The sequence below is a fragment of the Pristiophorus japonicus genome, chromosome 9 (assembly GCF_044704955.1).
Source record: "Pristiophorus japonicus isolate sPriJap1 chromosome 9, sPriJap1.hap1, whole genome shotgun sequence".
In the NCBI taxonomy this organism is placed as follows: domain Eukaryota; kingdom Metazoa; phylum Chordata; class Chondrichthyes; family Pristiophoridae; genus Pristiophorus; species Pristiophorus japonicus.
Window position 1 is genome coordinate 208068844 of NC_091985.1, and position 13975 is coordinate 208082818.

A 13975-nucleotide genomic window follows, 5' to 3' on the forward strand; every position below is an offset into this window, starting at 1 on the left:
CCACTACACGTGAAAACAATCCACACACAGGCATCTTCCCACGCTCCAAGATTTAGTTCGGGATCTGGAGTTTTACGATTCTTCTGAAAGCTGGCGAACCCCAGGTGGGCAAGTTAACTCCCACAAACAAGTGCTTTACTACGACATTCACAACTACAACAAGTAAATAACCAAATCATCAGTAGTTATCGCAACCTGTATAAAGCCACACCTACTACATAATGCAAAGATCAGTCTGTTTTTGAACAATAAGACAGCCCCACTAAAGCAGGGCCTCGAAAAATTAATTAAAACTCTGAATGTTACTCTCCACGGAAACCTTTAGTAAAAGGCGAAAGATTTATACGATCTGAAGAGAAACCAGAATATACTGATTATTCCCGCGCAGCTCCTCGCCCCCAAGCGACGGTTTGCCTCTTTAACGTTGGGCTGAGCCGCTAGAACTAACTTCTAGAAAAGATATATTACCACAAATCAATACAGCGCGAGGGAAAGTAACTGGAAACTTCAGTGTCCGTGAAAATCAGTTAAACCTGAAGTTTATTTTAGTTTCTTGCTAAGTATTATGAAGAACATTGTGGGTATGTAAATGAGCTTGAGCTTTGTGTGGGCTGGGTTTACAATGACGTGTCCAATTCTTTGGTACAACTTTACTTCGGGTTTTTATTCTCTCTCGGTGTGTTTGAAGCTTAAGGTAAACATTTTGGATCAGTGCGGTTTCTGCTCGTGAGCAAACGTGTTTTAGTTCATACAGGAAGTCATTAACACAATGAGAGCAGACACAGAGCTCAGAGCCGTGCACTGTCCACGTCTAGTATCCATTTCACTGATTTCAATGATATAAACCAGACTTGTTGATGTATTGGTCTGAATACTTTTTTAAAATTTCAAAATATACTTTATTCATATAAAAATTTGTACAGTACATTCAAAAGCAGTTCAGTACATTTAGCTGCGGTCAGCAATCCCATACACTACATTTGCGTGCTGACGGCAGTTCCGTTCGATACATTTCTTTGCACTGTTTTTTTTTATTTCAAAATATACTTTATTAATAAAAAAAATATCTGTACAGTATATTCAAAGGCATTTCAATACATTTAGCTGCGGTCAGCAATCCCATACACTATTATTTGGGTGCTGACGGCAGTTCCGTTCGTTACATTTCCTTGTTTTCCAGTTCAAGTGCAATTCGGTCCAATACGGGATACATTGTAGTACATTCAAACAAATTACATTTCATGTGTCACTATACAGGACACGGAATGGGTGATGGTACATTTACATTTTTCTTTTCAACATGCATTTCGCAACAGACCTTGCATTGTACCTGGCACTACATAGGTGTTTACAGATCATGGCGCTCCATGTACACAAAAAGTAAATTACAAATACAGCCCGAGGGGGGTTTTATACTGATTCCTGCCCCCAGCTTTTCCGTGGCAGAAGGGCTTTAAACTGTGGCCCTTCCCTACCGTGCCTTTGCGGCGACTGCATCAATTTTAAGTGCGTCCCTCAGCACGTAATCCTGGATCTTGGATTGCGCCAGTCTGCAACACGCAGACATGGTCATCTCCTTGCTCTGGAAAACCAGCAAGTTTCGGCAAGACCAAAGAGCGTCTTTGACCGAGTTGATGGCCCTCCAGCAGCAGGTGATGTCTGTCTCGGTGTGTGTCCCTGGGAACAGCCCGTAGAGCACAGAGTCCTGTGTTATGGAGCTGCTTGGGATGAACCTCGACAGCAACCACTGCATCTCTTTCCAAACCTGCCTTGCAAAAGCGCAATCCTGAAGGAGATGCATGACAGTCTCGTCCGCCATTTCCTTGCAATGGTCGTCCTCTACCGTGGGAGTGTTTCCACCCGGGGACTGGTGCAGTGTTGTCAGAAAGTCCGATATGTCCTCTGCACTGTCCTCGCCTGGTGTTGGTGGTTCCCTCTTTTCATCAGTCGCAGTGATCTCGAGCTGGTGTGCTGCGATCGCTGCGTCGCTCCTGGTATTCCGGAGGTGGGTGTGCTGGGCACTTCATTGCTCCCGTTATCCCGGAGCTGGTCTGTGTTGGTCGCTTCTTTGCTCCCGGTGTTCCGGAGCTCGTGTGCGCTGGGTGCTTCACTGCTCCCGGGTTTCCGGAGCGGGGCTGTGCTGGTCATTTCACTGCTCCCGGTCACCTGTGGCTGTGGGTTGGCGTATTGCCTCTTGTTCTGGTGGCGGTAGTGAGGGGCTTTGTCTCGCCTTTCATCATCAGACGAGCTGCCGTCGCTGCTGTCTGTTGTGGACGTTAGCTGCCTCTTCCCTTTCGTTTCCGCAGGGGCCCTTGCTTGCCTGTTCTCCTTACGCTAGCAGGCCTTTTTCTTGACGGTCTCCCATCCCGCTTCATCATCTGCTGTCTCCTCATTCCTGGACTCGGTGCGCTGGGGGAGAGCTTCACTGCTGGGTGCTGGTGTCTCGCAGCTCGTCGTAGCAGGCTTCTCTTCCTCCCTGACTTGTTCCGAGTCCACGAGGGCGATTGCTTCTTTGCTCAGGGCACTGGTCGGGGGGAGGGTGTAGGTCTCCTCTGGAACATTGTGTTCCTCAGCTTCCTCCTCCTCTGGTGCAATGTTCTTTGCTGCCTGTGCATAGCTGAAGCTGTGTTTGGGGCAGTTTTTGTAAAGGTGCCCAGCCAGACCACAGAGGTTGCAGCACTTGGTCTCCTTACAGTCCTTTGTCTGTTGGCCTTTGTTCTTGCAGTTTCGGCAGATGACAGTTTTGCAGCTTGCCACCACATGGCCTGCCTTCCCGCAGGTCCGGCACATGTTGGGTTGGCCAGCGTACACCATGTAGCCCCGAATTCCTCCGATGGCAAAGCTGGAGGGGGGGTGCAGGATGGTTTTGCTGGCATCCACTTTCATGGTGACCTGGATCTGGCGCTGGTCCAAATCCCGTGCAAGTCTTTCAGGTCGCTGGTGCCACTGCAGGTAGTGAAGGAACTCCCATAGTACTGTTAGGGAGGGAGTTACATGATTTTGACCCAGCGCCGATGAAGGAACGGCGATATATTTCCAAGTCAGGATGGTGTGTTACTTGGAGGGGTACTTGGAGGTAATGGTGTTCCCAATCGCCTACTGACCTTGTCCTTCTAGGTGGTAGAGGTTGTGGGTTTGGGAGGTGCTGCCAAAGAAGCCTTGGTGAATTGCTGCAGTGCATCTTGTAGATGGTACACATGACAGCCACAGTATGTCGGTGATGGAGGGAGTGAATGTTTAAGGTGGTGGATGGGATGCCAATCAAACAGGTTGCTTTGCCCTGGATAGTTTCGAGCTTCTTGAGTGTTGTTGCAGCTGCACTCATCCAGGCAAGTGGAGAGCATTCCATCACACTCCTGACTTGTGCCTTGTAGATGGTGTAAAGGCTTTGGGAAGTCAGGAGGTGAGACACTTGCCGCAGAATGCCCAGCCTCTGACCGGCTCTTGTTGCCCACATTATTTATTTGGCTGGTCCATTTAAATTTCTGGTCAATGGACTCCTAGGATGCTTATGGTGGGGGATTCGGCGATGGTAATGCCATTGAATGTCATGGGATGATGGTTAGACTCTGGCTTGTTGGAGATAGCACTTGTGTGGTGTGAATGTTACTTACCACTTATCAGCCCAAGCCTGAATCTCATCCAGATCTTGCTGCATGTGGGTATGTACTGCTTCATTATTGGAATAGTTGCGAATGGCATTGAACACTGTGCAGTCATCAGCAAACATTCCCACTTCTGATCTTATGATGGTCATAGGGAAGGTCATTGATGAAGCAGCTCAAGATGATTGGGCCTAGGGCACTGCCCTGAGAAACCCCTGCAGCTATCTCCTGGGGCTGTGATAATTGTGTCGCAGGCCCAATCTGGCAGCTATGTCCTTCAGGAGTCAATCAATCCTTGCTACTCTCAGTGCTTCTTTCAAGTGGTGTTCAATATAGTGGGGTACTGATTCACCAGCTGAGGGAGAGTGGTAGGTAGTAATCAGTAGGAGGTTTCCTTGCCCATGCTTAGCCTTTCTTTCCCTGGTGGACTGCCTCAGTATAAATGTCTGTTCTGGTGTGTTGGCTGTGCCCTCGCTGGGCTGGCATGTTGTTGGTCCTGCAGGGCTGCTAGGTGAGCCTGGCCTTGCTGGGCTGTTAGGTGACCCTGGCCTTGCTGGGCTGTTGGGCATGATGGATTCGATTTTCTGGTCTGGCGTGTAGTCATTGATCCTTTGGGTGTGTGTTGTGGGCTTGAAAAAGGTGATGTCTGCTGTGGGTTGTTCAACTGCAGCCACGTTTGGTCCAGATGCTTTCTGCAAATTTGTCCATTGTCTAGTTTGACTACAAACACCCTACTCCTTTCATAGCTATCACCGTGCCCGCGATTCACTTGGGACCATGTCCATAGTTTAGCACATACACAGGGTCATTCAGATCAATTTCCAGTGACACAGTGGCACGACCATCGTTTACATTTTGTTGCTGCCGCCTGCTCTCTACCTGATCATGCAGGTTGGGGTGAACCAGCGAGAGTCTGGTTTTAAGTGTCCTTTTCATGAGTAGCTCAGCCGGGGGCATGCCTATGAGCGAATGGGGTCTTGTGCGGTAGCTGAGCAGTATTCAGGACAGACGGGTTTGGAGTGAACCTTCTGTTACTCATTTAAGGCTCTGTTTGATTGTTTGCACTGCCTGCTCTGCCTGCCCATTGGAGGCTGGTTTAAACGGAGCCGAGGTGATATGTTTGATCCCATTGCGGGTCATGAATTCTTTAAATTCGGCACTGGTAAAACATGGCCCGTTGTCACTGACCAGTATGTCAGGCAGGCCGTGGGTGGCAAACATGACCCTCAGGCTTTCGAGGGTGGTGGTGATGGTGTTTCCCGACATTATTTCACATTCAATCCATTTTGAAAAAGCATCCACCACCACCAGAAACATTTTACCGAGAAACGGGCCCGCATAGTCGACATGGATCCTTGACCAAGGTCTGGAGGGCCTGGACCACAAACTTAGTGGTGCCTCTCTGGGCACGTTGCTCAACTGAGCACATATGCTGCATTGCCATACACAGGACTCTAAGTCAGAGTCGATACCGGGCCACCACACGTGGGACCTGGCTATCGCTTTCATCATTACCATACCCGGGTGTGTGCTGTGGAGATCCGAGATTAACATCTCCCTGCCCTTTTTTGGCAGCACTACTCAGTTACCCCACAACAGGCAGTCTGCCTGAATGGACAGCTCGTCCTTTCACCGCTGGAATGGCTTGATTGCCTCTTGCATTTCACCTAGGATGCTGGCCCAGCTCCCATGCAGTAAACAGTTTTTTACTCGGGACAGCAGAGGATCTTGGCTGGTCCAAGTCCTAATCTGGCGGGCCGTGACAGGTGATTTATCATTTTCAAACGCTTCCATGACCATCAACAAGTCTGCGGGCTGCGCCATTTCCACCCCTGTGTTGGGCAATGGTAGCCGACTGATAGCATCCGCGCAGTTCTCAGTGCCTGGCCTGTGGCGGATGGTATAGTTATACCCTGATAGTGCGAGTGCCCACCTTTGTATGTGGGCTGAGGCATGAGTATTTATCCCCTAGTTTTCAGAGAACAGGGATGTGAGGGGCTTGTGATCAGTTTCCAGCTCAAATTTGAGGCAAAACAGGTACTGATGCATTTTCTTTACCCTGAACACACACGCTAATGCCTCTTTCTCAATCATGCTGTAGGCCCTCTCGGCCGTAGACAAGCTCCTGGAAGCATAGGCGACAGCTTGCAACTTCCCCTCAACGTTAGCTTGTTGTAATACACACCCAACTCCATACGACGATGCGTCACATGCTAGCACAAGTCTTTTACATGGGTTATACAATACAAGCATCTTGTTGGAGCATAAAATGTTTCTGGCTTTCTCAAAAGCAATTACTTGGTTTTTTTCCCCATACCCAGTTCTCACCTTTGCGCAATAACACATGTAGGGGCTCTAAAAGGGTGCTTAACCCCGGTAGGAAGTTACCAAAATAGTTGAGAAGTCCCAGGAACGACCGCAGCTCCGTGACGTTCTGTGGCCTGGGTGCGTTCCTGATAGCCTCTGTCTTGGCATCTGTGGGCCGAATGCCATCCGCCGCGATCTTTCTCCCCAAAAACTCCACTTCTGTTGCCATGAAGATGCATTTCAACCTCTTCAGCCGCAGCATATGCGATCCAGTCGCTGGAGGACCTCCTCCAGGTTTTGTAGGTGCTTGGCGGTGTCCCGACCCGTGACCAATATGTCGTCCTGAAAGACCACCATGTGTGGTACCGACTTGAGTAGGCTCTCCATGTTTCTCTGGAAGATCGCTGCAGCCGACTGAATTCCAAATGGGCATCTGTTGTAGATTAATAGTCCCTTGTGCGTGTTGATGCAGGTGAGGCCCTTTGAAGACTCCTCCAGCTCCTGCATCATGTAGGCTGAAGTCAGGTCGAGCTTGGTGAATGTCTTGCCTCCTGCCAGCGTCACAAATAGGTTGTCTGCCTTAGGTAGTGGGTATTGGTTCTGTAGCGAGAAACGATTAATAGTTACTTTATAATCATCGCAAATCCTGGCCGTGCCATCACTTTTGAGTACTGGAACAACCAGGCTGGCCCACTCACTGAATTCCACAGGGGAGATGATGCCCTCGCGTTGCAGCCTGTCCAGCTCGATTTCCACTTTCTCCCTCATCATGTGAGGTACCGCTCGCGCCTTGTGGTGAATGGGTCATGCCTCTGGGACCAAGTGGATCCGCACCTTCACCCCAGAAAAGTTTCCAATGCCTGGCTCAAAAAGGGAAGGAAATTTGTTAAGAACCTGGGTACATTACGCCTCATCAACATGTGATAGCGTTCGGATGTCATCCCAGTTCCAGTGGATTTTGCCCAGCCAGCTCCTTCCAAGCAGTGTGGGGCCATCGCCTGGGACAATCCAGAGTGGCAGTTCATGCACTGTGCCCTCGTAGGTGACCTTGACCATGGCGCTGCCCAGGGCAGATGATAAGCTCTTTGGTGTACGTTCCCAGTTTTGTGTGGATGGGGCTCAGGGCTGGTCTGAATGCCTCGTTGCACCACAGTCTCTCAAACATCTTTTTACTCATGATTGATTGGCTTGCACCAGTGTCCAATTCCATGGCTGCAGGTAAGCCATTCAATTTTACGTTTAGCATTATAGGTAGACATTTTGTCGAAAATATGTGCACCCGTGTACTTCAGCATCTGCCTCCTCTCTCTGAGGCTCGAAATTGCTTTGATCCACCATGGACCGATCTTCCTCTGCCACGAGGTGGTTAGCAGGTTTTGCAGAGTTTGGAGCTCGTTTGCAAGCTCGTTGGAGGTGCCCCATTGTTCCACAGCTCTTGCAAACATACCCTTTGAAGCTTCATGAATAGGCTGAATTCAAGCCTCCACAATGCCAACAAGGTGTGAATTGCCTTGCATTCATCCTTTGTTGGGGACTCTGAGTCATCTGAGCCACCTGAGGCCTGCTGGCAGTTGCAGACTCGTGGGTTCTGCCCTGCACATTTCTGCTCGCAAACACAATTCCAGTTAATTTATGAACATTGCTCGCACTTGTGTGCTGAGAGATTTGTTTGCTGTTATCACTGGTGGACATAAATGCCTGTGCTATCGCAATGGCCTTACTGAGGGTCGGTGTCTCTACAGTCAAAAGTTTTCATATGATAGTCTCATGGCCAATGCCCAGTACAAATAAGTCTCTGAGCATTTGCTCCAGGTAGCCATCAAACTCACATTGTCCTGCAAGTCGCCTTAGCTCGGCAACGTAGCTCGCCACTTCCTGACCTTCAGATCGCTGGCACATATAGAACTGATACCTCGTCATCTGCATGCTCTCCCTCGGGTTAAGATGCTCCCGAACCAGTGTACACAGCTCCTCATATGACTTATCTGTGGGTTTCACAGGAGCCAGAAGATTCTTCAAGAGGCTGTAGGTCGGTGCCCCACAGACTGTGAGGAGAACCGCTCTCCTTTTTTCAGCGCTTCCTTCTCCGTCCAGCTCCTTGGCTACAAAGTACTGGTCTAGCCATTCGACAAAGGCTTCCCAGTGGCCTTTTGGCTAAGATCATGCGTAACTGACCTGACAGGGGAGTAACCATGACCCCAACGTGGTTCTCCCTGGATCATGAAGGTGATTCTTCTATGCTTTTTGGAAATAGGAGGTGGGTGGGGTAGTTTGACCCATCCACCTCCACGGCACAAACCTGGTATTGCAGTACTTCCAGGAACAGTGCAGTGGCTCCAGGCCTTTTGGCTAAGAGCATTGGTGCAGAGTGATCCTTGATGTGTGCAAGGTGACCTCTGGCGTTTGTGATTTGACAAAGAATTGGAAAGATTGGCAACGAATAAAAAAATGTTTAAAAAAAATTTAAAAATTCCCAGTCCTCACCCTCCGAGAATTTCTCCAGGATTCCCACGATTTGCTGCATCTTTGCGTTGGATTCGTATTCTTGCCGCCAGTTATTGTGTTCCTAACACAGATGAGGCTGCACAGAGGGAGGTTAAAGTAACAGTGACCTCAGTCTTTAATAAGACACTGCAAAGTGAGGAACAGGTCTTAGGGGCTGGCTTATTTACAGTGCTCCCAAGGGATGCTGGGATCCCTTGGGACTTCAGGGGATGAGCTCCCAGGTGGTGGAACATGGGAGTGCATGCTTTACAGATACACAGCAGAAGGAAAGGTAACTTCGACGGTATGAGGCGTGAATTGGCTAGAATAGACTGGCAAAGGATATTTAAAGGGTTGACGGTGGATAAGCAATGGCAAACATTTAAAGATCACATGGATTAACTTCAGCTCTTGTGCATCCCTGTCTGAAATAAAAAAATAAAATGGGGAAGGTGGCTCAACTGTGGCTAACAAGGGAAATTAAGGATAGTGCTAAAACCAAGGAAGAGGCAAATAAATTGGCTAGAAAAAGCAACAAACCTGAGGACTGGGAGAAATTTAGAATTCAACAGAGGAAGACTAAGTGTTTAATTAAGAGGGGGAAAATAGAGTACGAGAGGAAGCTCTCAGGGAACATAAAAACTGACTGCAAAAGCTTATATAAATATGTGAAGAGAAAAAGATTAGTGAAGACAAACGTAGGTCCCTTGCAGTCGGATTCAGGTGAATTTATAATTGGGAACAAAGAAATGGCAGACCAATTTAACAAATACTTCGGTTCTGTCTTCACGAGGGAAGACACAAATAACCTTCCGAATGTACTAGGGGACAGTGGGTCTAGTGAGAAGGAGAAACAGAATGCTATCCTTATTAGGCGGGAAATTGTGTTAGGGAAATTGATGGGATTGAAGGCCGATAAATCCCCGGTGCCTGATAGTTGAACATTTTCCAACAGTCTATCGACTCTGGATCAGTTCCTATGGACCTGGAGGGTAGCTAATATAACACCACTTTTTAAAAAAGGAGAGAGAGAGAAAACGAGTAATTATAGACTGGTTAGCCTGACATCAGCAGTGGGGAAAATGTTGGAATCAATCATTAAGGATGAAATAGCAGCGCATTTGGAAAGCAGTGACAGGATCGGTCCAAGTCAGCATGGATTTATAAAAGAGAAATCATGCTTGACGAATCTTCTGGAATTTTTTGACTTTCAAACTCGTTTAGCAGAACGTCTCATCGCTAGAGCTTTCACACAAGCACCAAGACGTAGCTTGGTTGGCGGTGAGGAGGGCCTTACCCATCAGAGCGTTCATGCACAGCCGACGTCTCAGCAACATGGCACGGTGCCCCCGAGTCGGCTGCGGGGCGGACAAGACTGTCACGCATCTCCTTCAGGATTGCGCCTTTGCAAGGCAGGTTTGGAAAGAGATGCAATGGTTGCTGTCGAGGTTCATCCCGAGCAGCTCCGTAACACGAGACTCTGTGCTCTACTTGCTGTTCCCAGGGACACACACCGAGACAGACATCACCTGCTGCTGGAGGGCCATCAACTCGGTCAAAGACGCTCTTTGGTCTTGCCAAAACTTGCTGGTCTTCCACAGCAAGCAGATGTCCACGTCTGCGTGTTGCAGACTGGCGCAATCCAAGATCCAGGATTACGTGCTGAGGGACGCACTAAAAATTGGTGCAGCCGCCGCAAAGGCACGGTGGGGAAGGGCCACCATTTAAAGCCCTTGTGCCACGGTAAACCCTGGGGCAGGAATCAGTTCAAAACTCCCCTCGGGCCGTACTTGTAATTTCTTTTTTGTGTACATGGAGCACCATGATCTGTAAACACCTATGTCGTGCCATGTACAATGCAAGGTCTGTTTCGTAATGCACGTTGAAAAGAAAAAAAAATGTAAATGTACCGTCACCCATTCCGTGTCCTGTATAGTGACACATGTAATGTAATTTGTCGAATGTACTACAATGTATCCCGTATTGTACCGAATTGTACTTGAAATGAAAAGCAGGGAAATGTATCGAACGGAACTGCCGTCAGCAGCCAAATGTAGTGTGTGGGATTGCTGACCACAGCTAAATGTACTGAACTGCTTTTGAATGTACTGTACAAATTTATATATGAATAAAGTATATTTTGAAATGTAAAAAAATTCAGACCAATACAGTAACAAGTCTGGTTTATATCATTGAAATCAGTGAAATGGATACTAGACGTGGACAGTGCACGGCTCTGAGCTCTGTGTCTGCTCTCATTGTGTTAATGACTTCCTGTATGAACTAAAACACGTTTGCTCACGAGCAGAAACCGCACTGATCCAAAATGTTTACCTTAAGCTTCAAACACACCGAGAGAGAATAAAAACCCGAAGTAAAGTTGTACCGAAGAATTGGACACGTCACTGTAAACCCAGCCCACACAAAGCTCAAGCTCATTTACATACCCACAATGTTCTTCATAATACTTAGCAAGAAACTAAAATAAACTTCAGGTTTAACTGATTTTCACGGACACTGAAGTTTCCAGTTACTTTCCCTCGCGCTGTATTGATTTGTGGTAATATATCTTTTCTAGAAGTTAGTTCTAGCGGCTCAGCCCAACGTTAAAGAGGCAAGCCGTCGCTTGGGGGCGAGGAGCTGCGCCGGAATAATCAGTACCCTCTGGTTTCTCTTCAGATCGTATAAATCTTTCGCCTTTTACTAAAGATTTCCGTGGAGATTAACATTCAGAGTTTTAATTAATTTTTCGAGGTCCTGCTTTAGTGGGGCTGTCTTATTGTTCAAAAACAGACTGATCTTTGCGTTATGTAGTAGGTGTGGCTTTATACAGGTTGCGATAACTACTGGTGATTTGGCTACTGGTTCTACTTGTTGTAGTTGTCAATGTCGGAGTAAAGCACTTGTTTGTGGGAGTTAACTTGCCCACCTGGGGGTCACCAGCTTTCAGAAGAATCTTAAAACTCCAGATCCCGAACTAAATCTTGGAGCGTGGGAAGATGCCTGTGTGTGGATTGTTTTCACGTGTGGTGGTCTTTGTACACCAGCCACCACACGGGCTTGACAGAGCTGAACATAAGAAATAGGAGTAGGTAATACGGCTCTTCAGCCTGCTCCGCCATTCAATAAGATCATGGCTGATCTGATCATGGACTCAGCTCCACTTCCCCGCCCGCTCCCCTTATCACTCAAGGATCTGTCTATTTCTGTCTTAAATTTATTCAATGTTCAAATTTCAACAATTCTCCGAGGCAGCAAATTCCAGATTTATAAGCCTCTGAGAGAAGAAATTCCTTCTCATCTCTGGTGGCCCCTTATTCTAAGATTATGCCCTCTAGTTCTAGTCTCCCCCATCAGTGGAAACATCCTCTCTGCATCCACCTTGTCAAGCCCCCTCATAATTTTATACGTTTCAATACCATTACCTCTCATTCATCTGAATTCCAATGAGTAGAGGTCCAACCTACTCAACCTTTCCTCATAAGTCAACCCCCTCATCTCTGGAACCTTCTCTGAACTGCCTCCAAAGCAAGTATATCCTTTCGTAAATATGGAAACCAAAACTGCACGCAGTATTCCAGGTGTGGTCTCACCAATACCCTGTATAACTGTAGCGCAGTTCTAATCAACGGGTGGGAAACTGAAAGCTTTCTGATCAGATCTGGAGTCAGGCAAGGCTGTCCTCTCTTGTCTGTCTTGTTTGTGTGTTGTATCGAGCCCTTTGCCGGGTCCATTAGGAAGGATGCGGGCATTAGAGGGGTGACGATCCCAGGCAGCGGAGGCGCTCAGGTCAAGACCTCTCTGTATGTGGATGATGTGGCCATCTTTTGCTCGGATCCGCAGTCGGTCCGCAGATTGCTCACAATCTGCGACCAGTTTGAACTGGCCTTGGGAGCGAAGGTCAATCGCAGCAAAAGTGAGGCCATGTTCTTTGGCAACTGACCGATCCTTTATCCCCTTCACCGTTAAGCCAGATTACCTGAAGGTGTTGGGAATATGGTTCAGAGCGGACGGGGCATGCGCCAAAAACCTGGAAGAGCGTATCGTCAAAGTGATGCAAAAACTGGGATGGTGGAAGCTGCGCTTCCTCTCATTGGCAGGAAAGAACCTGGTCATCAGGAGTGAGGTGCTCTCGGGTTTGCTGCACGTGGCACAGGTCTGGCCCATCTCTCGCTCCTGTGCCGCGGCAGTCACCCGGGCCGTCTTCCACTTTGTCTGGTGGTCCAAAATGGAGCATGTCCGCAGAGATACAATGTACAAATCTCTGGACAGTGGAGGAAAGGATGTCCCGAACGTGGCCCTCATCCTGATGGCCACCTTTGTGTGCGGCTGCATCAAGCTGTGCACAGACCCCCAGTACGCAAACACCAAGTGTCACTACGTGCTGAGTTTCTACCTGTCCCCATTGTTGCCTGTCCACCTGTCCTTTGTGGAAAAGTTTTTCACAAAAAACCCCTTTGACCACAAGGCCATAAAACAGTGGTCAGCACGTAACATCCTGGACGCCCTACGAAAGAAGCAGAGGGTGGACCCTGTCAGGTGGTTCGCTGAGTGGACTGTCGAACTCATTTGGCAGAACGTCTTATCGCCAGAGCTTTCACACAAGCACCAAGACGTAGCTTGGTTGGCGGTGAGGATGGCCCTACCCATCAGAGCGTTCATGCACAGCCGACGTCTCAGCAACATGGCACAGTGCCCCCGAGTCGACTGCAGGGCGGACGAGACTGTCACCCATCTCCTTCAGGATTGCGCCTTCGCAAGGCAGGTTTGGAAAGAGATGCAGTAGTTGCTGTCGAGGTTCATCCCAAGCAGCTCCGGAACACAAGTCTCTGTGCTCTACGGACTGTCCCCAGGGACACACACTGAGACAGACATCCCTGCTGCTGGAGGGTCATCAACTCAGTCAAAGACGCTCTTTGGTCTTGCCGAAACTTGCTGGTCTTCCAGAGCAAGGAGATGTCCATGTCTGCGTGTTGCAGACTGGTGCAATCCAAGATCCAGGATTACGTGCTGAGGGACGCACTTAAAATTGGTGCAGCTGCCGCAAAGGCACGGTGGGGAAGGGCCACAGTTTAAAGCCCTTCTGCCACGATAAACCCGGGGGCAGGAATCTGTTCAAAACTCCCCTCGGGCCGTACTTGTAACTTCTTTTTTGTGCACATGGAGCACCATCATCTATAAACACCTATGTAGTGCCATGTACAATGCAAGGTCTGTTTCATAATGCACGTTGAAAAGAAAATATGTAAATGTATCATCAGCCATTCCGTGTCCTGTATAGTGACACATGTAATGTAATTTGGCGAATGTACTACAATGTATCCCGTATTGTACCGAATTGTACTTGAAATGAAAAGCAAGGAAATGTATCGAATGGAACTGCTGTCAGCACCCAAATGTAGTGTATGGGATTGCTGACCGCAGCTAAATGTACTGAACTGCTTTTGAATGTACTGTACAAATTTTTATATGAATAAAGTATATTTTGAAATAAAAAAAAAGACCAGTATGCCAGCCCAGGTGAAGTAGACTTTTACATTGAAAATCTATGTTTGCAGGAACCGGCCACTGGACAGGTC

The 13975-nt window shown here is 48.2% G+C and overlaps 2 non-coding genes and 1 pseudogene across 2 annotated transcripts; 2 read left to right on the forward strand and 1 right to left on the reverse strand.

Moving 5' to 3' along the window:
• Positions 1-255: 255 nt before the first annotated feature.
• On the reverse strand, positions 256-369 carry LOC139274436 (U5 spliceosomal RNA). Its single transcript, XR_011595494.1, has one exon. It is a non-coding gene; the product is annotated as a U5 spliceosomal RNA (small nuclear RNA).
• Positions 370-8043: 7674 nt separating this feature from the next.
• On the forward strand, positions 8044-8248 carry LOC139274371 (U2 spliceosomal RNA; annotated as a pseudogene).
• Positions 8249-11055: 2807 nt separating this feature from the next.
• Positions 11056-11169, forward strand: LOC139274473 (U5 spliceosomal RNA). Its single transcript, XR_011595531.1, has one exon. It is a non-coding gene; the product is annotated as a U5 spliceosomal RNA (small nuclear RNA).
• The last annotated feature ends 2806 nt before the right edge of the window (positions 11170-13975 follow it).